General features: G+C 43.6%; 1 protein-coding gene across 12 annotated transcripts in view; it reads right to left on the reverse strand.

Moving 5' to 3' along the window:
* MTSS1 (MTSS I-BAR domain containing 1) overlaps positions 1–27,271 on the reverse strand; it is a 126,043-nt gene that overhangs the window by 43,622 nt on the left and 55,150 nt on the right. The gene's annotated exons all lie outside the window — the stretch shown is intronic.

Raw genomic sequence — 27,271 nt, forward strand, 5'->3', positions numbered from 1 at the left:
AGCAAATTCTGAACTTTTGAATTTAGAAAAAGTACATTATCTCCTTGTAAGCAGCAAGTGAAGTTCACAGAAGGCTGCATGCAGAGGTGAGACATCTTACAAGCACAGGGCTGGGCTCACCAGATCTTTGGCTGCTTTGAATGCACAGATTCACATGCTCTGCAGGCAAACTCCTGTTTATCCCGTGAATCCTTCCAAGTAATCTGTGCTGTCAGGCTGCCTTTAAAGTGTGCCTGCTTAAACCATGAAGAGTGCAGCAGGAGAAAAGCTTTGATTCTCTGAGCCACAAAAAGGCACATCTTGCAGAAAAGCTGAAATGAAGCTGCCCTGGTGTCCAGCATGACCAGCACAGAGCACAGCAGACACTCAGCAGCACTGATGGCACACCAACACCAGGGATGTGCTTATCCCATGCTGTGAGGGCACAATAACTGCATTTCCTCTGGCACACAAGCTCTGCTGAGCTGCAGTGAGCACACCTCGACCCCTGGAACAGCAGATGCACCTGACCTGGCTGACTTGCTTGCTAGGACCCACACACCAGGTCTGTAGGACTGGGCAGGAAGGCCAAGCTTTGAAATGTCCCTCCATCACCCTTAGTAGTGAGGACAACTGCTTCAGAAAGCCAAGACCTGAATCAATGAGAAAGACTAGAAATCAAAGGCAGAAGAAAAGCAAAGATTAATTCAGAACAGGGCTTTACAAATCTTCAAATTTAAACCTTGAAAGAGGAGCAGAAGCTATCCTTCTCCATGGCTTTACCCACTCTCTCACTGCAGTGCAAAACAGCTTTAGAACCCCCTCTCACTGAACAGCCCCCAGGCAGAGGAGCAGGAGGGTATTCACACCTTACACATACATTTAGAGCACTATTACCATTCTAGCCAAGTCCTGCTCATCTCATAGTCCTTGATGATCAGACCAGCTGGGGCTGGGCAGCTTTAAACAAGGCTGCAACCCACACCCAGAGTGCTGCTGAGGCTTTAGCAGCAGCATGTAAACCTAAATTAACACTTTCCTAGGGGATGCCCCTCTTTCCAAAGGAGGGAGTCCCTGCTCCCCTCCAAACACTGATGTAACACCTTTGGTTGTTAGTCCTTCCTTTCAGCATCTCATTCAGGAAAAACCAGAGAGACAAGACTGGGAGTGATCTTGGGGGCCTGGTCTGCTCATTGCCCACTAAAAGCAGGGCCAACTTTCATGAGGTTCCTTGGGGTCTGCCCACTTCAGCTTTTGAGCATCTCTATGGGTGGATATTCTTGGGTTTCTCTTCCAGTTGCTGGTTAGTGCCACTGTGAAAATTAGTTTCTTTACCTAAAATCCAGAGTCCACTGTCCCAGCAGCTCAAAGTTTTCCAAGCAGCCCTGGCACTGTTTTGTCAACATAACACAGCAAATATATGTGGAAAGTGTTTATTTGTTTTATGCAAGTAAAAGCTTTGACATCAAAGGAATGTGAACACCCACCATAAATACACAAACCAGCATTGTCACAGCCCAGTCTATGAAAAAATGAAGTCTGTGGCATTTTGAAAATTACAAAAACCCAATTAAAGTTTACCTACAAAAGCAGCCAGCCCAACTGCTAACTCGCTTCATTTCTTCAGGTTTCTCAAAAAAAGAATGAACAGTGCTTTATAATTAAGTTGATTAGAGCAGAGAAACATTCATCTGGTCATTTGACATCCCTGGTAATGCAGGAAATCCATCTAAACTTCAACTCCTCACATGCTCTGGTGCTCCCTTGTTCTTCTAACAGACCTCATCAGCCTGCACCTCCAGAACAGCTGGCTGTGCCCTACAGACATTCATTTGGCCATTAAAGACCAGACTAGGTGCCAAATTTGCATGGAGGATTTCTGACCTAGGCTTTAAGCACTGTAATGCACAGGACTAGCATATAAATTACAAGTGTAGATAAAGTGCTCAGAAAGGGTTACCTCCTATTCAGAATTTATGAACTGTGTTCCCCCAGAGACTGCCCTGATGTAGCACCATGTACCCAGATTCCAATATTTCACTGTGATATTGCTACATGAAAGGTTCCCCCTTACTTGCATCGTGCTCAGCCATGTGAAGCAGGATCAATGAGCAAACTCTTGTCCCAAAGCAGCTCTTGTCCCAAAGACAGCCAGCCTGAGGACAGGTCACTCAGAAATTGCATACACAAACGTGCACACAGTCACAGCCTGTCTGAGGAAACCCACTTTGTATTGCTGTGCTGGACATGCTGAGAAAAGTCTTGGATCACTCAGCTCTTGCCATGTGGTCTCAAATGCAGTTTGTAACACGAAGAGCCAACAGAGATGACGACATTTCAGTCTGCTAACCAAAGTGAGAGCCCCCGGGTTTTGGAAGCTTTCACTTTTGGGCTTTATTCCCAAATCAACAAGTGTAAGCTTGACTCAAATCCACCTGCTGCTACCAGTGTGGTCAGCTCAGTCCTAGACTGAAAGGTTGAAATCTTGCAAGGCAATGGAAAATACAGGCTGCAGTGTAAGGATGCAGCTGCTCTGAAAAGGTGTGCAGGGAACTGGCTGCCTTCCCCTCATGGCCAGGCAGTAATGCTTTAAGGCCCTGACTCATGAGCAGTGTTTTTCAAGACAATGGTGTGTACCGACTACAAGTCCACAGGCTGTGCAAAGCCCAGGCTGCAACACAACTGTGTTGAAATCCCTGCAACCAAATGTTCTACAGAGCAGAGCACTTGTCAGTTTGTACCCAGCAACCTCCATGTGAGCTGCTCAACAACACTCCTGTGCCTGTATTTAGCATCTGCATTGAGAAGTAATTTATGGTTTTATTTAAGGAGAGCTTCTTGAAGAGGGCAAAGGTGCCTCATATTGCTTTCCCCAGAGTAAAGCACATCAGCAGACAGTTCCTGAGGAGCAGCTAACACCCAGTGTTAATAACACAATGCCATTCTGGTTTCTTGACAGTCTCCTGGGGATTGCGGGGTCAACACAGGCCAAACTTTTGCAAATTTAAAGTTGCAGTTAAAAAGAAAAACACATATACTTTTCACATTATTTATAGACTAGACACAACTTGTTCCAGAAAGATATCAATGTGTTTCTTCTTTTTGTACAAATATCCACCAACCAACTTAACCATGCTGGACAGCCAAACACTTGTACTGGTAACTAGTTTTGTTACCACAACATGCCAAAGTGAAAAGGAACCTTAATAATGTGACAGAAGCAAGATTTAAAATATTATTTTTTTTAATGTGGTCGTTTTTCATGTGGTCAGCTTCTGCAGTTATGCTCTGGTAAGCGTGTCGTATCATCAGTCTTAATGGACTTCCAATTCAACAGCAGTTTCTGATTTATTCCTCCCCACCCCACATCCTCTTCAGAGTCCATTTCTATTTCAAGCATCAGTACCCAATGCCTGCAACATCTGCAGGTTGCCAAGCCAGTCTAGCTATGGAAAAATGGATACAAACCACTTGCCAACAGAAGAAAATACACTCTGCACTGCAAACTGGCTAGCTTGTGTTTTTTCCATCTATCTATAAATAGGGCAATGCCAACTGCTAATTAAAACTGACAGGTTCAAATGGTGCAATGCTGTAATCACAGTATGACATGTGTAAGTCTCTAAACATGTATTAAAAAATGAGGCTAAAAAGCCCTCCAACCCAAATGCTGTAAATGGATAAGCACTCACAGCTTTTTACACTGCATTAAGGAGAACAGAGAGCTGCTGATAGAGGCTTCCCTGCACAGAAGGCACAAGATCAGGAAGCACAGAAAACACAGACCATGAGATCTGCTGTTCCATGGTACTAAAGCCATGCTCTCCCCAGGCTCCTGAGGAGCCCTTGGGCTGCTGGAGTGTCTGGAGTGACGTAAGCTGGCAGAAACTGCAATGCAGCACTTGCGCAGGCCACGAGCATCCCTGGATTCCTCTTCTGCAGCAGCACTGCCACTCATGCTGAGTGAACTCAAGGGCATGCCTTCCACAGAAATCACTGCCACATTCAATCTGTCCAGCTGCAATCCATCTCAGATACAACTGCTTGCAATAGGCATTAGCCTAGATTTTTTTGAACAGTTTGTTTAAAGTAGGTAAAATAAATGATTCAATTAAAAAGGTAGCCCCCAAAGAACTGGTTTTTGAAACGGGAGTAAGGACGGTATAATTGGGTCTTGATGTAAGGAGTATTTCTCTGCTTAAGAAAAAACTCTGGCCAAAGTAAGTAGTTAGTCTCATTAATCTGGCATTCCCAACAGGATCAAAAGGCCATGAAAGGAATGGCTTGCAGGTCAGATGATAATAAAAGCAAAAGGTACCTCAGTTGTCAACCTAGGATAAATCACCAGTACTCACTGGGCATGCATTATTTTCCTCTATGCAAGATATGGCAAAACCCTATGGCAGCAGAGGTGGGAAGCACTAAAAAATCCTGTGGCAGACTCCTGAATTGTAAACATTAGTAAGAACAGAATCACATTGAAGGAGCTCCAGCTTATCTATTAAGAAAGCTTTATACCAGGACTGCTAAAATGCAGGTGAGCTAAGGGGAGATTTGGGCATGAAACAACTAAAAAATATATTGAGCTACAAAGAAAGACATGGCAAGTTATCTGCTATGAAAACAAAAGTAAACCTAATACTATTTTAAAGCACTTAAGAGTGTGATTTAAGAAAAAACAGGTATAAATCAGCATCAGCAACTACCCATCCAATGACTGCCCTTTACTAGAGGCAGCTCTTGCAAGTCTAATCAGCAGTCACAATGGGCAGGAAGAGGGAGCACATCCCCATGGACACTTTTTTCTACCTATAACCAAATGTGTGAAGACTCCACTTTAAAGTGCATGGAGAACATGGTATGATACAGCTTCCTTTGAAGTTTGACTGCCTTTTGCAAAAGGAAGAATAAACAACATCTAAAGAAATCAGCTTGCAAAAAAATAGTGAGGAGACTTTCCAGCAGAAGCTGTTTTCTGAGAGGGCACCCCCTTCCTTCAGCCTGTTCCCTGTCTGGAGTCACCTCCACAGAGTAACATGGACAGGTGCTCCTCAGCCAAATGTAGCTGTTGACTATTGAAAATGCACTTTTGCTTTGAGGTGTTGTTAACGGAGTTGCCCTGGACACATTTCCAAAAACTTCAATGCTATCAGGCTTTGTCAGTGTGAAACACTGATCTGTTTCTAAACTGGGTGTACTTCAAATGCTTGAGGCAGGACAAGCACCCACCTCAGTAATCTCTCTGCTAAGGCACACCTCAAGGAAAAATATTCTGAGACAAGCATGGAAATACAGAAAGTACAATCTGCTCATTTAAAAATACACCCACCATCAATTTATTCTGCCATCTGTTAGTGAGGCCAAAGGTCAATCCAAAATCTGCATGAGCCAGCAGCCCTCACAAGTGAGGGCCCTTTTCCCTACAGCCAGCAGCACACCTTTGATGGGCTCAGGACTCAAGCCAGCTCTCTGGCCAAAGTGACGTGGTGCATTTTGAGCAAGGCTGGCCAGGGACAGCCTCAGGCACATTGCAAACCCAGGCACAAATGGGGATCTCTGGATGTACAGCAGGATGATGTTATCCACCCTATTCCTTTAGAAGTTTTGGGCCCTTCTGTTTCTATGTTACATCAATGTCTCCCAACAGAAGTTCTGCAGCCCTGGAAAAGGCCACTAGGGCATCCAAGGATCCCTCCTACAAATATGAACAGATGAGGACACCCAGTAGAAAGATGGGCACAGAGACAGAAACCAACACAGAGCATCCTCCAACACCTCACCACACGTGAGACCAAGGTGCATCTTCCCTCACTTCACAAGAATGCTTCACGTGGTTGTTGGCCACCAAGGTATCACAGGGTCTTAGGCTGGAAAAGACCTCCAAGATCATCAAGTCAAACCTTTGATAAAACATCAACTTGTCAACTAACCATAGCACTAAATAGCACATCCAGTCATTTCTTGAACATTTCCAGGGATGGAAACTCCTCCACCTTCCTGAGCAGCCTGTACCAATGCTTAACCAACCCTTCACTGAAGAAAATCTTCCTGATATCCAACCTCAACCTCTCCTGGTACAGTTTGAGGTCATTTTCTCTTGTCCTTTCACTTGTTTGTTGGGAGAAGAAACCACACCCACCTGGCTACAGCCACCTTTCAGTGTGTTGTAGAGACCTGTGAAGTCTCCCTGAGCCTCCTTTTCTGCAGACTACACACCCCCAGCTGCTCCTCTTAGGACTTGTGCTCCAGCCCACTCCCCAGCTCTGCTGCCTTTCTCTGGACATGTTCCAACACTTCGGTGTTCTCCTGGTAGTGAGGGGCCCAAAATCAGATACAGGACTCAAGGTGTGGCCTCCCTAGTGCTGAGTACAAGGGGACAATCACTGCCCTGGTCCATAAACCCCAGGTCTGTTTCTGCTGGGCAGCTTTCCAGTCACTCTTCCCCAAGCCTGTAGGATTGCAGGGGGTGTTGTGACCAAAGCACAAACCCAGAACCTCACCTTGTTGAACCTCATGCCTGGCTTTGGCCCATTGATTCAGCTTGTCCAGACTGTTCTACAAGAACAAGAACTTGGCAGCTGATAGGAAACATGTTGTCCTGACACCACGCTCTCTCTGGCCCAGTCCAAAGTAAGGCAACGGTCAAGCTAAAACATGCCAGTGGTCTATCAGTTTAGTACAGCCAACACTTCCAAAAGGAAAAACTTTCAGGCTTAAATCACACACAGTCTTTAATGCAGCCTCTCAAACAGAGTAATTTATAGCAGGATATGCTTCCTGCCATAAAACATACATATGCAGAAAATATTATAAACTTCCTTCAAAATCTATATTTAAATTGGAGTGCTAACACTCTGCTGATGTCGCTGGTGATATCCATTGCACTCACTGCTTTTGAAGTGACCTAGAGCTTTAGATGTTTTAGCATGGCTTCCTGTTATTTTACCTGTAGGTTTTCCTCCACCACCATCTGAATGCTTCTCCAGGAGAGCCACCAAGGCAGACACCACCTGTCCTGGTGACTCACAGCAGTGAACTGGATGTAAGGAGCATTAATCACTTAGAAGAGCCAGACCAGTATTTTCACAGAAAAGTGTTATCACCTTCATGAACCTGGAGGGCTCTTTTCCAGCAGAGTATGGGAAGATCCACCAGGCAAAGAGCCACATCCTCTCTCTACAGAACCTTCCTGACAATGGCTGCTGCAGCTGGGGACAAGTGCAGGACAGTAATGATTGTTCCATCGAGGTGACACAGTTCCTCTGCTCACTCACACAGACAAGTTAATGGAAGAAAGAAACAGTCTGTTCTTTCCCCAGTCTACTAGAGAGGTCTAAGGCCCCTTTAGGCAGGACCAAGAAAACTCTGTCTCCTTTAAGATGCTCTTGCCCAATGAACAAAGCACTGTTAATTGAAAATACTCAACTTCCCTGGCTGTGGGAATAGGGACGTGAGCTCAAGTTTCACTCCTGGAATTCCTTGTGAACAAAATGAACTCCCAAATATCTATGACTTCAAATTGGACTCCACACAGAACACCAATGTCATACTGGTGATGTTTTGGGGAAATTTGTGCAGAGCCAATGCAATGTTTTTCAGCATGGTCTCTCTCATAAATGAACACATAGAGGTCCACAGTGTGACCCTGAATGATAAACATTCTGAGTCTCACCTTCAGAACACAGACCTCCATAGTATCTGCTTGATTTCCCCTAGTAACTTCAGGCATAATGGGGTTGGAGGAGGAAAGGAGGAAAGCAGCACTAATAGATCTAGGATTATGACCTTTAAATGTTTAACTAGGAATCTATTCTTTGCAGTCAAGACAAAGCAGCAGGTGATTAGCTTCACTATGAGTCACTCCACTCCTGCAGCACCATAATTCAATGAGACATTTTAACAGCCCTCAATTTTGTTTGGGATCTGCTTACTAGAGCCATCATCCCCTAGCTACAATTTTGTTTTGCCTCATGAGCTACACAGGGTCAGTCCAGGTCAGTGCTGGATTGAAGGAGATGCCTCAGAGAAAATCCCAGATGCTCCAAGAAAGGGGCCTGTTTCCAGAGCAGGCACCGGGGTCTGGGAGAAGGTCTGGAGCTTGGGCCTGGATACAAGCTGCAAACTTCCAGCAAGCTACAAGGGAGAGCCTGACCTCTCTGTCTCACTGATCTCAGGATGCAGGTACTTCACTTGCTCAGACTGTCAACTATCCTATCCAGCTACATCCAAAACACCATTCTTCACTTTCTGCTGCAAATACACTCTTAAGGAACTCTCTCATATCTCCAGAAATGGCTTCAACATGGCAGTGTAAGAATACCTACCCATCCTCACCTTCTGCCTGACCCATTCCTCAGCTCCTCTTATGGTATCAGGAAACTGCTGGAGAAACTGAATAAAATTTCCCATGTAATATGTAACACATAACTTCATTGTCCTTAAACCACACCTGGATTTCAGAAGTTATACAGAAAAGAATCTGCAAACTCCAACTGCCTTCTTGACAGACAAAGCTTTTTCCACTTCTCCAGAGTAGTTTCTTTTTCTCCAACAGCTTGACAAGCAATTCTGAAAACAAAAAACATACATTGCCTCCTCCCCATAGCTGAGTCAGCAACAGCAAATTCCTGAAGCATGCCTGTACCCTGCTGGCCTCTGGACCCCTGGAATTGCTTCACTTTCCCTCAGCACTTGAGTTCACCAAGCCCAGGCACAGCACAGTGTACTCAAGTTGCACTCATGCTTGCAGGACCAGCCCCTGTTCCTGCTCCCAGTCCACAGGGTTACCAAAACACAAATATAAATTAGTGGGCAGAGCACATGTTTCTTTCATCACCCCACTGTCAAACATGCTTACTGAGAAATGAACTACACACAATGTCTCCTGTTCCAAACCTGCACCATTAGGCACACAGGTCAAGTTTTTACTTAAAAATTACCTTTGGTCACCTGTTACTTACCATTTCATAAGGCTTAGGGATCTGTTACAGGCTGCAAGCTAATAGGTAAGTGCTCAACCTTACAAAATATTTGCTCATGGGTTTTTGATCCAGAAATCCTGGGTTCAAACTCCACTGCTGTGGTCGTTCTGTTCATTTGGCTTGTACAGTTGCAACAACTTGGAAAAAACAAATTACAAGCTTTCTCAGAGAGCAATGAAACATTTTTGTTTCACAGCAGGTACTTTGATCAAAGCCTGTTATTAAATATTTGTACCTCATACCTACCCTGGTTGTATTTTAAAGCCACACTGAATATGATATATTTTTTAATCCAGATCAGACTCACCAGGACTCTTATCAGCATATCACTCAGGGGTTTGCAAGGAAAATATCTGTACCGTAAGCTCCAGCATGTATGAACACAGCTTCATTAACATAAACACTTTCATGCCAGTAAAACTGCATTTTCATTACACTGCTATTCACAGAGGTGTCAAAGCAGGGTTACTGCTTAATGGGCATAATATTACTGTGACACAGGGAAGCCCTAATAAGAGTTTTGCAACACACTATTGCAAAAGGGTCCCAGAACCAGTCATGACAGGAAGATCTATGTCTGAGACATCTATACCTATTTGAATGGGAGATATTTTGTTTTACAGAGGTAAAAAACTAACACTTTGTCCCTGTAACAGAAACTGAATCAGATTTTTAAAAAAAAATCATCTCACACAACAAGATAAGCTGGCCAAAAAAAAGCAGGTGAAGAGTGAAGTCATGTCAACCTCATGACTAAAAAGCAAGAAAGATGCAATCTGGCTTATACTTAAATCCAAATCCTCGTATTTCTTTCTAAGAAGGCTTTGAACCATGTCTCTTATATGCCATTATAATCTTGTACCTTGGTTCGCACAGTAAGCGTAAAGGTGCAGTATGCAGGCACCACAAACTTTGCTGCTTCCAAAATCACCTTCAGTGCTTCAACCCCTCAACACTCCTACAAGAAGAACCTGGTGAGTTACCACAAGCAACCAAAATGCCCAAATACCTGTGACCTGCACAGAGCTGTGAGGCCCTTCTACCTTTGAGATTTCATCTGCCCACCAGACGATGGCCAATTCTGAGATGGCATAAATGCCTTCAAAACTTGAACTGGTGACTTAGGGAGCTTTCTGCTGGAAAGAGGCATGCCACAGGCATCACAAGTGGAGGTTTAAGGGGAAAAAGTCTGAATAAAGCATATGTTTGACAGCTAGGCTAGGAGAGGCCCTAAACTTTTCCATTTCAAAAGCAGTGCAACCTCTACACCACATCCTCTGTCCTAGGAGCATGGGAGCAGATACATCCTTGGCCTGGCAGTCTGGGCAAGTAACCTCAGCAGCTCCTGTCTCTAGTGGGTAAAACATAAAACATAAAACTCATCATCAGCCTGAGAACAGGCACAGGTTGTGCTCATGTATGCTCAGCACAGGGGAGATGGTCCTTCCCTCCAGGAGCACAAGTGATTGACATTTGGTCAATTAGTTCTCTATTAACATGCAACCAGGGACCTGGTAACAAGAACATTTCTTTTTCTTCCTGATTTGATAGAAAAGACATTGAAACATGTTTTAATCTGCAACACAGACTGGTAAAACCAGCTGCCCAACAGACAGGCTTAATTCTCCTTGGAGGGCTTGAGAGCAGCTTTACTGCCGGCCGGATAAGTCATGTTTACAGCAGATCCTCAGAGCTGCTCAGCCTCCAGGATGAATTTAGAAATCAGCCCAGAGAGTAGATTTGCAGAGCAGTAATTAGCACAGGAGACAGTGGAGAAGTGATTGAGAGGAAACATTTAATCTGTGTCAACATGGGGGGATTTGTCCAAACTTCTGGGCAGCTCATGGAAGAAAGGCAGAGAAGGATGGAACAATGAGGATCTGCACTCCAAAACTACTTCCACAGACCACCTTGAGGAGCCTTAATCAGCTTTGCAACATTCCTCCTTCCCATTTCAGGGCTTTTTAATTTTTTTTTCTTTAATTTTTTTTTAATGGCAAAGAAAAAAAAACAGGGCAGGCCATGGGCATCCCTGGCAGGCAGCACACCGTGTTGCCACAGTGACTGTAACAGTACACGGTCAGTTGGCAGGCTGAGGATTTCCTCACCACTGTATTTCTGCTAATGAGTCAGCAAGTGCCTTAACTTAAACACACCACCAGCTTGATCAGGCTTGTTACTGTGCAACTGCACACCAGAGCAGAGCAGATGGAAGAGCTCCTGTTGTACCAGCTGGATTTAACCCCCATACCCTCTAAACCACTTCCACAAAAATCCACCATAGGGAACACCAGCCACCATTTTCACACAACTCCGCATCACTGTTTCCACCTCAGATGGATTGCATCAGCATCAAAACAAAATAGAGAGATCATCAGAAGTTAAAAAGATCCAACTAGGAACCCTCAGGTCAGAGGAGGATGAGGAATCACCAGGGAGTGCAGCTCCTTCTGGTTTCTTCTGAAATAAAACTGAGCCACGGCAGCAAAACTCATCTGGTGCCTCTCATGTGAAAAGAGAGAACATGTCAAACAAGTTTCTGTAGGAAGGGTTGGTTTATTTGTACTTCTCTCCATTCTCAGGAGCTACACGTTTTTTTCAAGTCAGTAACAACTTGTTAGTGACATTTCAGTGACAGACAAAAAGCAGCACCAACAGTGTCCGTTCCAACACGTGCTCCTCCAGTTCCCCTAATATGTTCCCACTCCTGGATTTAAATTTGTGAACACAGGTCCCAGAGTACAAACAACCACTGCAAACTCAAAAGCATAGAAACTAAGAAAAAAATTAATTTACCTTATGTAAATGGTTTAAGTACCCATATTCCTTAGACTTCAATATGTAAAACAACACAAGCAGATTCATACAAGAGTTAAATCTGGAGTTATAGACAGATCAAGCAGGAGGTGAACAGGTCTTCTTGCCAGGGGTATTTACTGACTTTCTGAAAATGGCAAATGGGCATTAACTCAGAAAGAAGTGGCTCAAGAAGAGAAATAACATCCCAAGTAAAAGGAGATCAGATGCAGCCCTTTCCAACTTCCAAACTGACTTTGCCCTCTCTCTCATTTTCCAAGGCATTTCCCATCTCTATCTGTGCCTAGCTGAGAAAATTGAGTCTGACACAGCAGACAGTCTGCTTCCATTTGATGAAGGAACAGCAATTCCTGAAAAAAAAAGCAGGGCTAAGAATAGATCCCAGTGGTCAGAATAACTACATGAACTAAGTACAAGGCACACATAAGATTTATTAGGTCTCACACTATAACAGCACCATGAATCCTAATGGTGCCCTATTTGCTATCTGTGTCTGCCTTTAAATCAATGACAGAAGTTCTCTTGGCATAGTAACATATCATGAGTTTCACCTGCAGCAGTTTACTTCTAGCCCTTCCCAATTCACTTGTGTTAAGCCAAAAACTGGAAAAAAATGGAGAAGTCCTGCAGTGTGTACAAGCTGGTGAGCCTATATGGCTGCCAACCAACTCACCAGGCTGGGACTGCTGTACTATGACCAGCTCAGAATGCACACCAAGCATGTGAGTTACTCAATAACCATGGAAGGAACACTAACAGCAGGTAATTTTACCTCCAAGGACAGACTCCTTCTTACTTGGAACCTGTGATCTGAACCCTGACAAATGGAGGTATTACAGCAATGGTGTTGCTGTTAGAGCCAGCCTGCAAACGCCGCTGGACAAGGCACCTTGGAGGGGAACATGGGCTGTGCCAGGCAGTCCTGCTTGCAGGTGCGCCAAAAGGGCCATCAGAGAAGCCCACAGAGATGATGCCATGAAGGGCAGGACTGTTACCACCAGTGATAAATGACCAAAGGAAACAACAGGGAGCAAAAGGGGAAGTGAAAGAGAGGAATGAAAAGCCTTCAGAGTCCAAAGCCACCAATGGCAGGTCTGTTCTTCCTCCTGTTTTCCACATAAAGTGGCTACATATCTGTCACCACAACCAGACTCCTCTGCATGGCAGCATCACCAGGGCTCAATCTCAAGGCCACAGAAGATTTTCACATCTTACAGAGCACATATGAGCCTCTGGTGCTCTGTATATTCAGTAGAGGGCACAGTGACCCTCTAAGGAGGTCCCATAACCACCACCCCACATCCTGCTGTACAACCTGCCCTTCAAGGCTAAACATAGGCAATAGCCCAAGCTTGTCTGCTGCAGTCCACAAGCCTCTGTATTGCTCATCTGAATCAATACCACCACAGCATTTGACCTAAAATGATATTGACACCTACAGTTCACAAGCAGACACTTCCATCTAACACTAACTTTGGTGCTGCCTTCTCTGCTGGGAGCATGTCTCCAGTGCAAAAAGGATAGTAAAATTTATTATTTTATCATTTGGAAAGCTTTGAAGGTGAATCAATATTCAGTCACAACCAGTGTGCTCCAAGTTAAAGTACAGCTAAATATTCCAGCAGCCACTCCAGGGTCAGCATCATCTCTTACATCACTATTTTCCTGATACATCATTAATGTGAATAAAACAAAAGAAAATATATGAAATCATAATAATCCTGCCCTTTTAAACACACCTAGTATTTGCTGGTCCTGCATCCCAATTGCAGGAACTTGCCTGGGATCACTGGGGAAACAAATAGATGGAAATGTTAGCTGCAAGGTTTACATATTTTCTCCATGATGAAAAGGGTCCCTCCAGGGCTGGTTCAGACACAAACTACAGGAGATGAGGAACGTCCTGGCTAATGCCCAGGGGTCTGTTCCCATCACTGCATGTTCCTCAGTACAGCTGCCTGCAGTATCTCTGATTTCACAACAGGTTCTTCTATCTGTACAAACCTCAACCTCCATTGGCCAAGGACAAACAAACCCCATGGAACCCCAGAGTGTTCCCAAGAAGCTGCAGCTCAGCTCCTCACTTCTCTGGTTCTACAAGAGACTCAGGTGACCAGCTCCCATGAGCTGTCTGGGAAAACAGTGATCTCTTCTGGCAGGCAGTGCAGGCCTTGGAAAGACCATTTTTGCCAGAAATCTCTCAATGTTCAGCAGGGAGAGAGGCCTCACAGCGAGAGGCTGGAAGGCAGTGATGGGATTTTGCAGCAGCTCTGAGCCCTCAGCACCAACAGTGCTCTGCTGTGCATTTAGGATTATTGATTATCCTCTCCTAATCCCATGATTGAATGCCCAGGGCGAAAGAAAAAAAAATTGTATTATATACAGATAGATAGCTATTTAAAATCATTAACAGAGATTTATATCTCTGAGCCAGTCTTCTGTTCTCTGGGGAAACCAGACAGCTACACAGTGAGACTGAAAGCTACAATAAAATGCAAAAATGAGTTTCAGTAAATCATTAAGCTAAAGCTTATAATGTTTATTTGCAATGTCATGTCCTCAAAATCTACAAAAGCAGATGCATAACTTTTTGTTTTTCTTCTATTAACTGCTAAACTGTCATGTAACTATTGCAAAAGATTGAAGCTTTTTTTTTAAAGCATTGAGCATTAGGGACTGCAGTTTCTTGTCATGGAAGCGATGGATACTTCAATGCCAATTTGTATTTCGAAAAAGGAATGGGAGATAAAATATATGCAAATAAAGGTTTAAGGGTGAGGCTGTTCACCCTCTGCTGATGATCCAGCAACTAGATATGCCCAAAATTTCATTAACAGGGTACCTCTGTGAGATTATTTTTACCAGTTCTGCTCCATCTTCCCTCATTTAGTCTCCTACACTCCATTCCTGTATTTCCAAGTATATGACACACACAACAAGGCAAAGGCAGCAGCAGAGCCAGTTTAAAGCTCCTCAGCAAGGAAGGAAAGTCCTGTGAGCTGTGGCACTCCTGCCATGGGAGGGGAGGACAGCCAGAAAGCCTGGAAGAAGGCAGACTCATTTCAAGAGCAGAAGGGGTTTTTCAGGGTCAGCAGCTCCTTTCCTGCCCCCTCCCTTGCACACAGCACTGGTTCTCTCCCAGCCAGCTCTGCTCTCCCTCCCCGGCCCCACAAGAGCTGGGAAGATGGAAAGCCCAGGGCTGGAGGAGGAGGATGGCCCTGCAGAGACCCCTCTGGGACAGCAGCAGATGGCAGATGCAGACAGCTGTGCCCCAGTGTCCTCCCCCACAGGCTGGGCAGGTGCACACAGAGGGGACATGTGGCCATGTCCCCAAGACTCAGCAGTGACCACAACAAGGGGCAGCCAGTGTTGCAATTTGTCTGCATGACCTCTCTGTTAAAAGCTCAGCTCTTTCCACTCTGGGCAGCTCCATGAACACCACTGACATTTTCCACCTTGCACTCCAACAATCTACAGCCACAAACCCTTCACCTCTCCCTCTGAAGTTCTACTACAGCCACCAGCACAGAGGAAGGAGAAATTAGCCTCAGGTATTTTAGGGATCCAAATAATTATATTAAACCTTGTTTCCATTTTTTAGAAGAGGAATAGAGCAGTAAAACTCTCTGCTCCCTCAGGCTTGACATCCAAAAATTTTTAGCATTTGTTTTTTTTACAGAACAGGACTTGCTCTATTCAATTTAGACCCAATCTGTTAATCTAGAAACAAAGGCATAAAAATACTGCAATTATGGCAAAGGGGACTTCAAGAAGCCTACACTTTATTCTTAATATCTCAGAAAAACAGTGTAAACTCTAACATTTATTCTACTGTATCTACTGCTGGCACAAATGCAAAATTCAAAGCTGCTGTGCTGCTTTTGTCTGCTGCTGCTGATGTTCACTCTAACTGTATGTTCAATCCTGCAAAGGCTGCTCTTTAAATGCTGAGCTGAAGCATGATTTCCAAAATCTTGGTCATACAAATCTGTGAGCAAATCTCTCAACTGCTCTATGCAAACCCCCAAATTATTGCTATGCTCCAGTCCTTGAAGACCACCAAACTAACAAACTCCAGCCCACATGACTAAGGTTCACAGAAGTTCAACCCCAGCTTATGTAAGAGACAGAACTTGTGTGTTTGCCTTTAAAAAAAACCCACCAAGATAAATCCTAGGGTCAGCAAACATGCTGTGCAATATTTAACAAGAAAAAGCTGTGACCTTAACAGGATTTGCAGCCTAAAACTGCTCCTGAAGGCAACAAACATGACATGATCATTCTGACAGCTGTGACAAATTAGGTTTCATTTGCCTGAGAGCCAGCCATGTTCATTTAACTGCAATTACGGGCACATCATGATCCCCATGCTGGGGAAAGCACCCAGCCATGGAGCCAGACAGCGGAACAAAGCATCTTCTACAGATCAACCTCTGCAAATGCTGCTTCTCTAACAACACCAAGCCTGCAAAAACAAACACTTGTTAACATGCACCAGTAGCTTCCCCAGGTGTTTATCGTGGTCCCTTCAGCTCTTTTTCAACCACTGGAACAACAAAACCTGGTTCAGATTCTTTAAATTCTGCATCCCTTCCCTGGATGCCTGGTTGTAAAATGCAGTGCTTGCAGGGGAACATGCTATTTATAGCTCTTTAAAGTTGGGTCCAATCCAGGAGATTTGAAAAGAGTTTCATCCAGCCTGAAATACTATTTTGAAAGACTAAACACATAAATTAATTAGTTTGGAGTTTTTTTGTAACTTGTCTTTATGCCTGAGAACATATCTGGACCTTGCAATCTTCAGAGAAAAATTCTGCATATTTACCCTTAATTTCATAAAAACCCTCTCCTTATCTGCTTATACTTCAGCCCCACCAAAGAAGAAAGCTTTGATCAATTATACATTCACCATTTCAATGTATTTAGTTGGTGAGTTAATTTAAAGGGAAAAAAAACCACCTCTGGGATGTGTCCATCAGCTTCCTTGAAAATTCCTAGATAACAGATCCACAGCGAGTCTAATCCATTTAGACTCAAAGCCACCACTCATTTTTTCTTTAAGACATCATTTCTTTATTCCCAGGCAGGACTCTCCAAGGCTGTGCGCTGGGTAGGCAGGAATGCAGGAGCCCTGGTCCGTCTGTCTGTTTGCTATTGAGGCACCAGCTGCCAGCAGTAACAGGTGTTTTCTGGTTTTCTTCTCAAGAGAAAGTGCTGGGCGCTCTCTGCAGAGGAATGCAGAGCTGCAGCGTGGCACGTCGGCCGGCACGGAGCCGCATTCCTGCCGCCAGCGCAGCCCTATCGGGATGCCTTCCTGGGGAGGGAGCTGCCTTTGGGCACACGCACTCCAAACATTCAGCCAAATCACCACCTCATGATGGCAAGGAAAAGCTTGCTTATCAACAGCTGTGGAGCACTGCACATTTGTGCAGTACAGCAGTCAAAACAGGACAGGGTCAGCTGTTAGTTCAACGAGGCCGAAGGTTCTGCCCTGGCAGTACCTAGCTTCTATTCGATGTTTCTGTGCAGGGAAAATACTCAGAATTTACTTCCAGTTACAATTTTTTCTTTTCAAAGTCTTCAATGAGCCAACTAAGCTAAAATTTCTGAAAATAACATACACAGGGGAGAAATGAAAACAGCAGAATTAAGAAAAACAAGAGGTGAAGATGAGGAAAAATGTGGAAATAGATTTGTGAGAAAAAAACTACAAAATAACCCACGACCAAAGCAAACAGCCATGTAACATGCCACCAGCATCTTCTGAGAAATACTTAGCAGTGAGGCATCACACAATGTAACACAAATTTGAAATTAAATCAAGTTTTCTTCTGATCTTCAAAGCCTTATAAATGCATTAACCTTTACTCACTCTGTCTAGTCCTACATATCTACAGTGAATTAAGCTTAAATAACTGTAAGATTCCATCATAGACTCCCTGTAGGAGTGATTTTTCTCATCCCATTGTACACTGGGAATTTTTAGACAGCAGTTTTCTCATGGTGGAGACAGATGACAGCACCTAACATGCTCCAAATGGGAACGTGACACAAGCAATAAAGCAGCCACCCAAAACCTACTCATGCTGTTCATGTTTACGATGTAAAGAGTTATGTTTATACTGATAAACACAGCTTTTGAAAAGGTTATTTCCCTCCTCCTCTGCAAACAGAAAAGGTTAACTTCATCATCTGCTGCACACACATCAAACCATCATGCAAAGGAAGGAGCTGCAGAGCGCAGCCCTGGATTCCTCTGCACCAAAGGACCTCTCAAGGATCCCAGCAAAATGCCCCGAAAACCATCCCAGGGCTAGACATACCTGCCTCAAATTCCTCTGATACAGCCTGTTTCTTTACAAGACTCAATTTCAACAACAAGCCTCCAAGTTGCAGTAGTAAATTCAGAGCTAAAACCCAGCTTATCCTTTTTTTTAGCGTAGTCATTAACAGTGTCGTGACAGGAGAGTTCCTTCTCTGCCTGCTTTCAGATTAACCCCACTGACCCAGCTAAATCTCAAAAATGTCCTTATTCAGTGATAAATGAGTGCTGTTCTGCTAAGAGCTGTATCCAGCTCAGCTTATTATTTACATATATTTTTTAATTACTTTTTTTTTTTGATAGGGCAGGAACATCAGCAGTGTAACAGTAAATACAGCAGCACTCAAGCTCAACTGCTGCCTGTGAGGTGTATCAGCAAAGTTCAAAACAATCATTTCATCCACAGGCAGGCAAGATGCTCAAAATGTAAGAGGTCATTTCAGCAAAGCCCAGAGATGCAGGAGCCACAGCTCCTTTGACAGTTGCCTGGCAACGCTCTGCTGTCTTTTATTCATTTATATTATTTTTAATACACTGATACTTATCCCCAGGTCTCACCCAGGGTTCACTGCAAAGAGAGTTCAGCATTTTCAGTCATTGGGGCTGTCTCTTCACTGCAGATTTTCTGGAAACAAGTGAGGCCTGCTGAGAAGAGCACAGGACAGGAGGGCTTTCCAAGGCCAGAGTCTGGAATGGGCTGTTTGCTCCTTCCAGCCTCAGTTCTGCGTCACATCATGCACTTTGTCAGGATGTTTCCCAACAAATACCTCTTATGACTGCTGCCTTTCGTCAGCATCCAGCCAGCCACTCAGTGCATGCCACGAAGACACGAGCTGCACAGATTTTGTGAGCTAAAAATACCACTTAATGGGAAGCTACTGCAATATTAAACACATTTTTATTCTGAAAAAAAATCAAGTTTATTCCCTTGTCAATAAAAACAAGGCAAACTTTGAATTCAAGAGGACCTTGATTTGTCACTAGGTTTTCCAAACGAAAGAAAAAATATTAAATTATTTATTTCTGGAGAGAGAAATCTCCCCTTGTCCCACATCCTCACTTAAAGAAAAAGAAAACATAACCAATGCCCACACAGAAAACACCCTAAAGCCCTTTGGGCATGTTTTGAAGAAGCTATTTAGAGTAAGGAACATGGGCATTCTCTGTCCTTCTATTTATAATGAGGCTCCACCATCCCCAGGAGCCAAAACAGAATGAAAATGGGTCACATATCTAATTAGCACTATTGAAGCGTGAAGCCCAAACATCCCTGAAATGTAATAGATTTCTTTTTTTTTTAATAACTCCAGCTTTACTAGAATATCCCACAGTCATCTATGTCAGCAGCCAGAAGCTTAAAAAAGGGTACCATGAAGCAGGCACATATCCAGCACCATGCTGCTTTACTGATGGGGAAGGGGAAACAGTGCTTTAGACAAAATCTAATCTATTAACTATAAAAATAAAGCAGTCAGTCGGTCTAGCACAGCCTGTTCTTTAATCACTTTTTATTGTAAAAAAATCCCTCAAAAATAAAACTAAAACAATATAATAAAATATAATAAAAATAACACAATCCTCTTGACTACAAAAACTATGCAGATCCACTAGCATGGACGTGGATGAAGCATATTGAAGGAGGGCAGCTCCTAAAGCAGACATGGACAGACACTGGTGGATTCCCATTTTCTCTCACCAAAGATGCCCCGCTGCCCCCTGCTCTGCCCCCTCTGCATGTTTATTCACAAGCTCCACAGCAAGAAGCCCCAGCTCTGCCCTTGGCTCTGCTCCTCACCACCCCTCTCTCACACACAGCACCTGTCCAGGGGCTGTCACAGACCATGTCTGAATTCCAAGTGTGTGCAGGGCAGGGAACACAGGGGAGCTGCTCCTCCTGCTCACCCACAGCATCACAGGGCATTGCATGGGTTGGTCAGGGGCAGGAGAGGCAGCTGCCAACTGCTCCTCAGTGTGTTCACAGCACACATGGCTCAAACCTGCACACTGGGCTGCCATGCTTTGATTTCCTTTCTGCTTCCATAGCCAACTCCTTGCTTTTGCCTCCCAGGCCTTGCTTTAGCTCCAGGCAGCCTCAGCCTCCTGCACCCAGCACCCAAGGTTTGTTTGGGTGAGATGGATGCCAGTGAAGCTGTGGGTACCCTGCAGCTCGGGCCCTCCACCCAAAAAGGCATCCAGGGAAGGCTTTGACATGCAAACTCTCTCTGGTTGTGAGCAGCACTCTGCACTGCACTTCCATCAAAGCCAACAAGCCAGAAACACCACTCACCCGTGAGGCTTTGGAAGTCACTACAGCCTCCTGGGAAAAAAAATACTATGAAAAAAATCAGAGGGGTGAATTAATTGAGCCTGCAGCTGTCTGCTCTACATATGACATGTCACAAAGTTCATGTTGCTGCACAGGATTTTTTTTTTTTTTTTTTTACAAGGGATGAGCAGGCGAAAGCAGTGCAAAAAACAGAACAAAGTGTTTACTCTGCTCATCCATGGCTGTGCTTTCACCCCACAGGCAACTATGTCTTTTCCAGGACTTGGCACATGAACATTGTGATGCATCTTTTGCAAAAAATTCTGTAGTTCTGCTCACTACAATGAAAAGATTTTCTCTTTTATTCTTTTTTTTAGTTTCTTTTGTCACAGTTGAGAACAAGGGATGCCACTGCATAGGAGTGAAACACACAGTGTATTACTTGGTTTTATCTAGTAACTTCTTGATCTGCAAATGGAAACAAAACAGGCTCTCACATATAGAGACATATATACAAATGCATGTATTTTTAATTGCATTCACAAACCACCAAGTTCTCTAAAAATGCTTAGGTCAAACAGAAGTTATAGGTGAAGCAGAGCAAACAACAATGCCCAATAGTAAAGCAACAATGCTCAATGATCTATATCAATGGAGGAGATCAGCAAAGGCTGGAGATCACTGGTCCAGTGTCAAGACCAGATCTTATGTTATCACATCTGGGGTATAATCACCATTTTTATCACTTGTTGTTGTGAGAATTTCAATTACATTAGTAAAAATACAGCTTATACCAGAAGTTATTCTTCACAATTTCTTCTGTAACCAGAACTTGCTCTGGCTGCAAGGACACTCAGCCACTAGAAATCTCTAAGTGGATCAAATGGTATAATGCTTGCTGTACCTACTTTTTTCCCCCTCAAGCAAATTGTTCAGCAATTTCTTAAAGTGGCTCCAGAAGCCCTGACAGCATTTCCTGAGAAGCTCAGCATCCACTGAGGCTCTCCCTCAGCAGCTCACTCCACACACGCTTCTCACAACGGGGCCTCCTGCTTAAACACCCAGCTGGAAGATGCCTGTGATGTGTTCCCACCATGTCTGACCCTGGGACCCCTCCAGGCTCCAGAAGTGCCTTTCAGGGGATGAAGCCCATTCTCCAAACCAGCCTCCCTGCTGCCTGAATTGCAGGTTTGAGGCTCCCCACACACAGCAATGGACACAGGCTGTGAGGAGCCAGGAACAGCATCCAGAGCCTCCACCACCAGAAAGCTCCATTTACTATGGAACTAGAAATAGCAGAGGGGAGGCTTTCAGTGGAAAATGTGATGAGAATAGAAAGCAAGAGAGTAAAAGCCCTGTCAGCACATTTCATAGACAGTCTTTTTAATGAGGAGATAAACAGATAAAGCTTTCAATCCATGTATGGAGGGGTTTTTTTTTTTAATTTGAAAAGAAGCTAACCAAGCACAGAGGATTCAGTATAAAACAAAGGCAGAACAAAACATTTTTTGACAAGGTCTAAACAATATGAAAATTGTCAATTCTAGTGCCACAGAAAAACCAGAGGTCTCCTCCACTCCCTACCCACCCTATTTATTTTTCTTTAATTATCTTTTCCTTTCAAGTAAGTGACTGTGCAGTGAAGTTAACAAACACACACACAAACCACCCCCCAGTCCTGTGTGGGCCCCCCAGCTCTGCTGCAGCAGCACAAGTCAGGGCAAAGCCTGGAGGAAGCTGAGCTTCCCTGCTGGAGTCAGCTCCACGCCACACAGTGTGGATCCAGACCTCCCCAGATGTCAGAGCTCAGCGTGACAGGACTTTGTTCCCATTGCACAGTTCCCAGCTACACTATCTGCCACCCTCTACAACCATTTGATGTGCAAAGAGCCTGCCCTGCCAATAACATAGTAACTGTTTCTTAATCTGATGCAACACATGTAAATCTGGTGTAAGGAGAAATTCAGTGTTCAAAAACCTGCCTGAAGCTACTAAGGAACAAGAGAGATTTTTTCACACGAAGATGATTTTATACACAGAATTTAGAAAACATGAGATGGGACGCAGAAAAGTAACTTTGCCAAGGAAAGTCCTCTCTTCACATGCCACACAGCAAAAGCAGAATCCTCTCCCACCATGGTTTCTTCCATCAGAACCTGGAATAGCAACCTCAGAATGGGAAAGGGAGGGGGGAAATGATGGCACCTTATCTCCAGTGGCCCCTTGAATGTCCCCTCCCCTTGCTGCTGACACTCATCCTTTGGGGGGACTCCTCAGATGAGTTCTCCCCCATGCACAGAGACATTAAAGCCAGCAGCCTCCAGTGAAAGGCTTTATATCCTCCTTTTATCTTCTATGCTGTGCTCTCCTGGGTAGCTTCCAACACCTTCACATCTCATATGTGGCACCTTCAAAGATAAATGATTTAGAGGGGCTTTCTGCACAACCTGCAAGTACCACCACAGCTTTATCCCTGCTCTTCTAAGAAACCCCATGCAAACATAGCTCAGGGACTTTTCCCCAGACAAGGTTATGTATACATATCCAAAGGTTATATATACATATCCAAAGCCCAAACTTAAAAATGGAGAAAAACCAGTTTAATATACAAAATCCAACTGACAGTCATAATTGACAGAAGATAATTTTTTTGGGGGGGGAGGGTTATGTTTCAGACACTGTATTTCAGGTTAGCAGATGACTAGAGAATCAACCACAGAAACCCACTACAAACACAAATACACTCAAATATGAGACACTGCTCCCCAGATATTTTCAACAAACTGCAAATATTCTGTATATTCAGACATCCTGAATAGTCCTCAGGAACCTTTTTCTTCTGTGTTAATATTCAGGATTTGGAAGTTCCACTCTGTAGGAAGCTGCACAATCCTGTAACCTGTTACCCAGGTTGTAGACAATACACAATTTAAAGCATGTAGGTTTTTATTTTGAAGCAGTTAAGTAGGGTTATAAACTGCCTCCTGCATATAGTTATTAATATAGAAAAGTAAAATTTAATCACTGACTACATGACAGATGAAATAAAGTTTAATGTGGTTTCTAATTTATAACAGCTGGGCCAAAATTATCTGCAGACATGAAGGGTGATGATCAGAGCAGCAGCCACAGCAGCCCAGCCCTGCAGAGTTGTGCACTGCAGGGCTGGCAGTGCCTGTGTCCCTGCCCAGCAGAGCCTGTGCTAAGAGCTGCAGGTACACAGCCCAAGGCAGGTGCTGTGTGTGTGACTGTGTGTGTGCTCACCACTGTGCACTGCAGGCTGAGCACATCCACCCCAATTCTCCCCTTCTCCTCTGAGTTTGTTAAATGCTTGTTAGAATTGTGTTCTTCCCAAATGACAGTGTAAATAAATATCTGAGTTTGTTTTGTGAATTCTTGCTTTCTTGCTTCTCTTCAGCAGAAGTGAGTTGGGTCAGATTTACCAGTGGATCAAGGAAAGCAATAAATTCATCTCTACTCAGGCTTCCAAATCTGAGATTTGAACAGCCTGCCCAAATGCTCTGGGCACAAAAGCTTCCCAGTCAAATCAAGGCGATCTCATTACAGGAATTTCTATGTGAAATTCTGATCTGAATTGAGTAACAGATCAGGCAAGATAAAAAGACAGGGTGTTTTCAAAAACCTCCTCAAAAAAAACATGCTCTCTGAATAGATGCAAAAGTTACTTAGGGCTACAAAGGGATATATCCAGTGATTGCTCTTGAGATGACAGAGTAAAGCCCAGATGAGGGCAAAATTGTAAAATTAAATACAGCAAGGTCAACCATCCTAATTTATTATAACAGTAGGCCAATCCAACATGAAGTATGATTGCTCTTTTTCTTGCATCTAAACCCTAACTTTCAAAATACACCCTGTACTGCCTTCCTCCAATACCATTTTTTAATTTGTACACTGACTTTAGTACTGAAAAATCTGCATATGTTACTTAATTTTTAAGGAAAGGAATTCAGCAGTTAAGCACTTTTTTTTTAACTGGGTATTTCAACTGGTCCAGAGCATTCACCTCTTACTCCCATGAAAAGAGGAATTTTTTAATGGACTTTGCTTCAGTCCCACTCGCTTTCATGGTATATATCCACAGCAAAGAAGTCTCTCCACAGATGGAAAATTTCCAGCATTTGCTTTCAGGCTGCTTATCATGAAAAATATAGATGTATTCCTTAAATATTATATGAATCAGAGCCAGAACTCAAAGCCAGAAATAATTACCTTCTCTGGACAACATTCAGCAACCCATTCCCTTCTCCTCCAGCCTGCCAGCTGTCTTCAGAACAAGCAGCCATCCTCCTTCTTTTAATTACCCTTTCATTTGTTTCTTGTGGTTTAGTCTTCTCCCATTTTTCTCCTCATCCCTCCCGCTCCAGCTGTTTCCAGGAGTCATCCATGGCTCCATCCCCCAGGCTTTTTGCTCTCTGCACTCTGCTCAGCTTCCTCCTGGGGAACCAAACTCCCACTGAAATACTTTTGTTGTGATCAGCTGGAGTGAAGCATCCTCAACCACTGAAAAAAGTATCTGTGTTTTCAGTATTCTCAAATTCAAACATAAAATAAACAACTTCATGTGGATGACTCAAATTAGCTCTTCAGCTCTTGTTCCCTGTCTTACATCTTGGATCGCTTCCATTTTTTAATGAGGTTCAGGCATTACTTTAAGAGAACCACTGCTGAAAAAAGGTCACCAAGTCCTCTCTAGCCCCATTTGCTGATCACTGGGGACACAGCCACCCAAATGACAGACCCAGCCATGGGGGGCTGCTTTCTGCTTCTCAACTCCTTCTCCTGATCCTGACTTTCCTCCTGAAAGCAGCAAAGATGGCTCTTTCCATCCATCTGAGCACTGACACTCCTAAGTTTGGGTTTTGGTATTTGATACATGTGTCTTGTTGCTTTGTTCAGACCTGGCCTTCCTTCCACTAGTCTGGTACTACCAATGACACTTAAAATCATTGCTTGCATTCTGGTTTTTGACTTCTTTTCTTTCATCAGGCTCATGCTATTTCAACCTTCACAGACTGACTACACTGAGCTATTGAAATTATTTTTCTCCAATGAACTCACTGTTCATCTGCCATGTACAAACACACACCTGTCTCTCCTCACAGCTTTTGCTGTGCTCAAGTCAGCTGTCACCTATCATATCCATACTGTTATCATGATTATATATATTTTTTATATATGGACTATTTCCACTATTTCCACACTGCAAGTCTGTGGGGGGAAAAAAACTTTCACCGGGTTCAGCTCTGTACAATCTTGACTAAATACCAGCCACAAAGTAACCCTACATTTATTAAAAACTAGCCACAAAATAGCTCAAAAATATTCCCAAATATTATTATAACTGAGAATACTCCCAAGTATTTCATAAAAAACATTCCCTGTCTAATTGCTGCTTTCTTCTTTGGAAGGCAGTCACTAATAGCAACACTGATACTAGCATATGGAGCAGACTGCAGCATTTCAAAGTTGCCAACAAGTTTAAACAAACAAATTGCAGGAATTAAAGTTTAAGCAAAACTTTCTTCCCAGAAACAAATACTGACACAGGATACAAAATATGAAAATGCCAAGCCAATACAAACACCAAAGGAGACAAAACAAAACCAGGCAGGAATTCCATTTTTACATAAGTGACAGCCGTTTTGTATCTGGATCACAAAGGAACCGTTTCACTTCTTTAAAATGAAGTGTCTGTCCCCTCAGGTGGGCATGAAGCACCTGGCAAGGCTGGGGAGGATGATGCTGAGCCCTGCTCCCCTCTGCCCAGTGACTCACCAGGGAGACACTCGCCAGATCCCTTCAGGTTTTTAATTGTTTCACACCGGGCAGACTGGCAGCTCCTGAAGGCAGCTTTTCCTCAGCTTTTCCTGTAAATGTGGTGCCAGGAGATCACAGACTGCACCAGTGGACAAGCCCTGGAGGCAAAAACCCGGGGATGCAACTTCAATGATAGAGATATCTTTTGATGTGACCTACAGGATTAACCATAATCCTGGTGCGACTAAATATGTTATTTGCCATCTTTATGGCCCATGAAAGAAAATTTAAGGACAGCCCTACTTCCTTCACTATTCCAGGCCAGCAAAAGACTGGACTGGAAGTAATATGCAATACATTTAGGCCCTATTTCACAACAGCCAGTTACTTTTTGTCCCTTGTTTGGACAGATGCTGAAGTAAGTAACTGTCAAGACATTAATAAAAAGAGTAATCAAACTATCAAAAAATTAATAAAAAGCAAACCAGGCATCCTTAATATTTTCCTCCCAACAAAGGCATTCTGTAGTTCTCAGTTCCCAGTGAACTGCTGCCAGCACTTAAACAGCATTTCCATTTGCTGATGCAGGCACAGGCAGAAGGGAGCCCTCTCTGCAGGGAGCCCTTTGAGTTACCTAACATGAGTCAACAGAACTAAAGCACCCATAGCACCTCAATCTCGAAGAATTGTCATTAAAGTTCAAAAAACCCATGCAGAACAGCAAGCTCAGGCTGAATCAAGGCCTTTCATTGCTATAAGAGGTTGCTTTAAGAGCATGCTGAATAGAACAGCTAATTTTTTCCAAGTTATTTTGCTACAGGACACAATCACTTCAGACTAACATTAAATCTGACCATTGCAAATAGAGAAGCAAGCAATAATGCAGATCACAAATAACCAAATCTTATTCCATGACCTTTTCAATCAGATGCTACATAGCAACTTATCTCTCCTGCAGATCATTGGTATCATCAGGGCTGCTCCATCAGATACTTTCTACAGTCCAGTCTAATATTACATCAGCAAGTCAAGTAAGGACACAGACATTTGACTTTCTCCTTTAATTGAGACTTGCAAAAGAGGAGTAATTCCTTAGGGCTTTTTGCCCTGCTCAAAGGAGGCCAT

The sequence above is a fragment of the Zonotrichia leucophrys genome, chromosome 2 (genome assembly GCF_028769735.1).
Source record: "Zonotrichia leucophrys gambelii isolate GWCS_2022_RI chromosome 2, RI_Zleu_2.0, whole genome shotgun sequence".
NCBI classification, from domain to species: Eukaryota; Metazoa; Chordata; class Aves; order Passeriformes; family Passerellidae; genus Zonotrichia; species Zonotrichia leucophrys.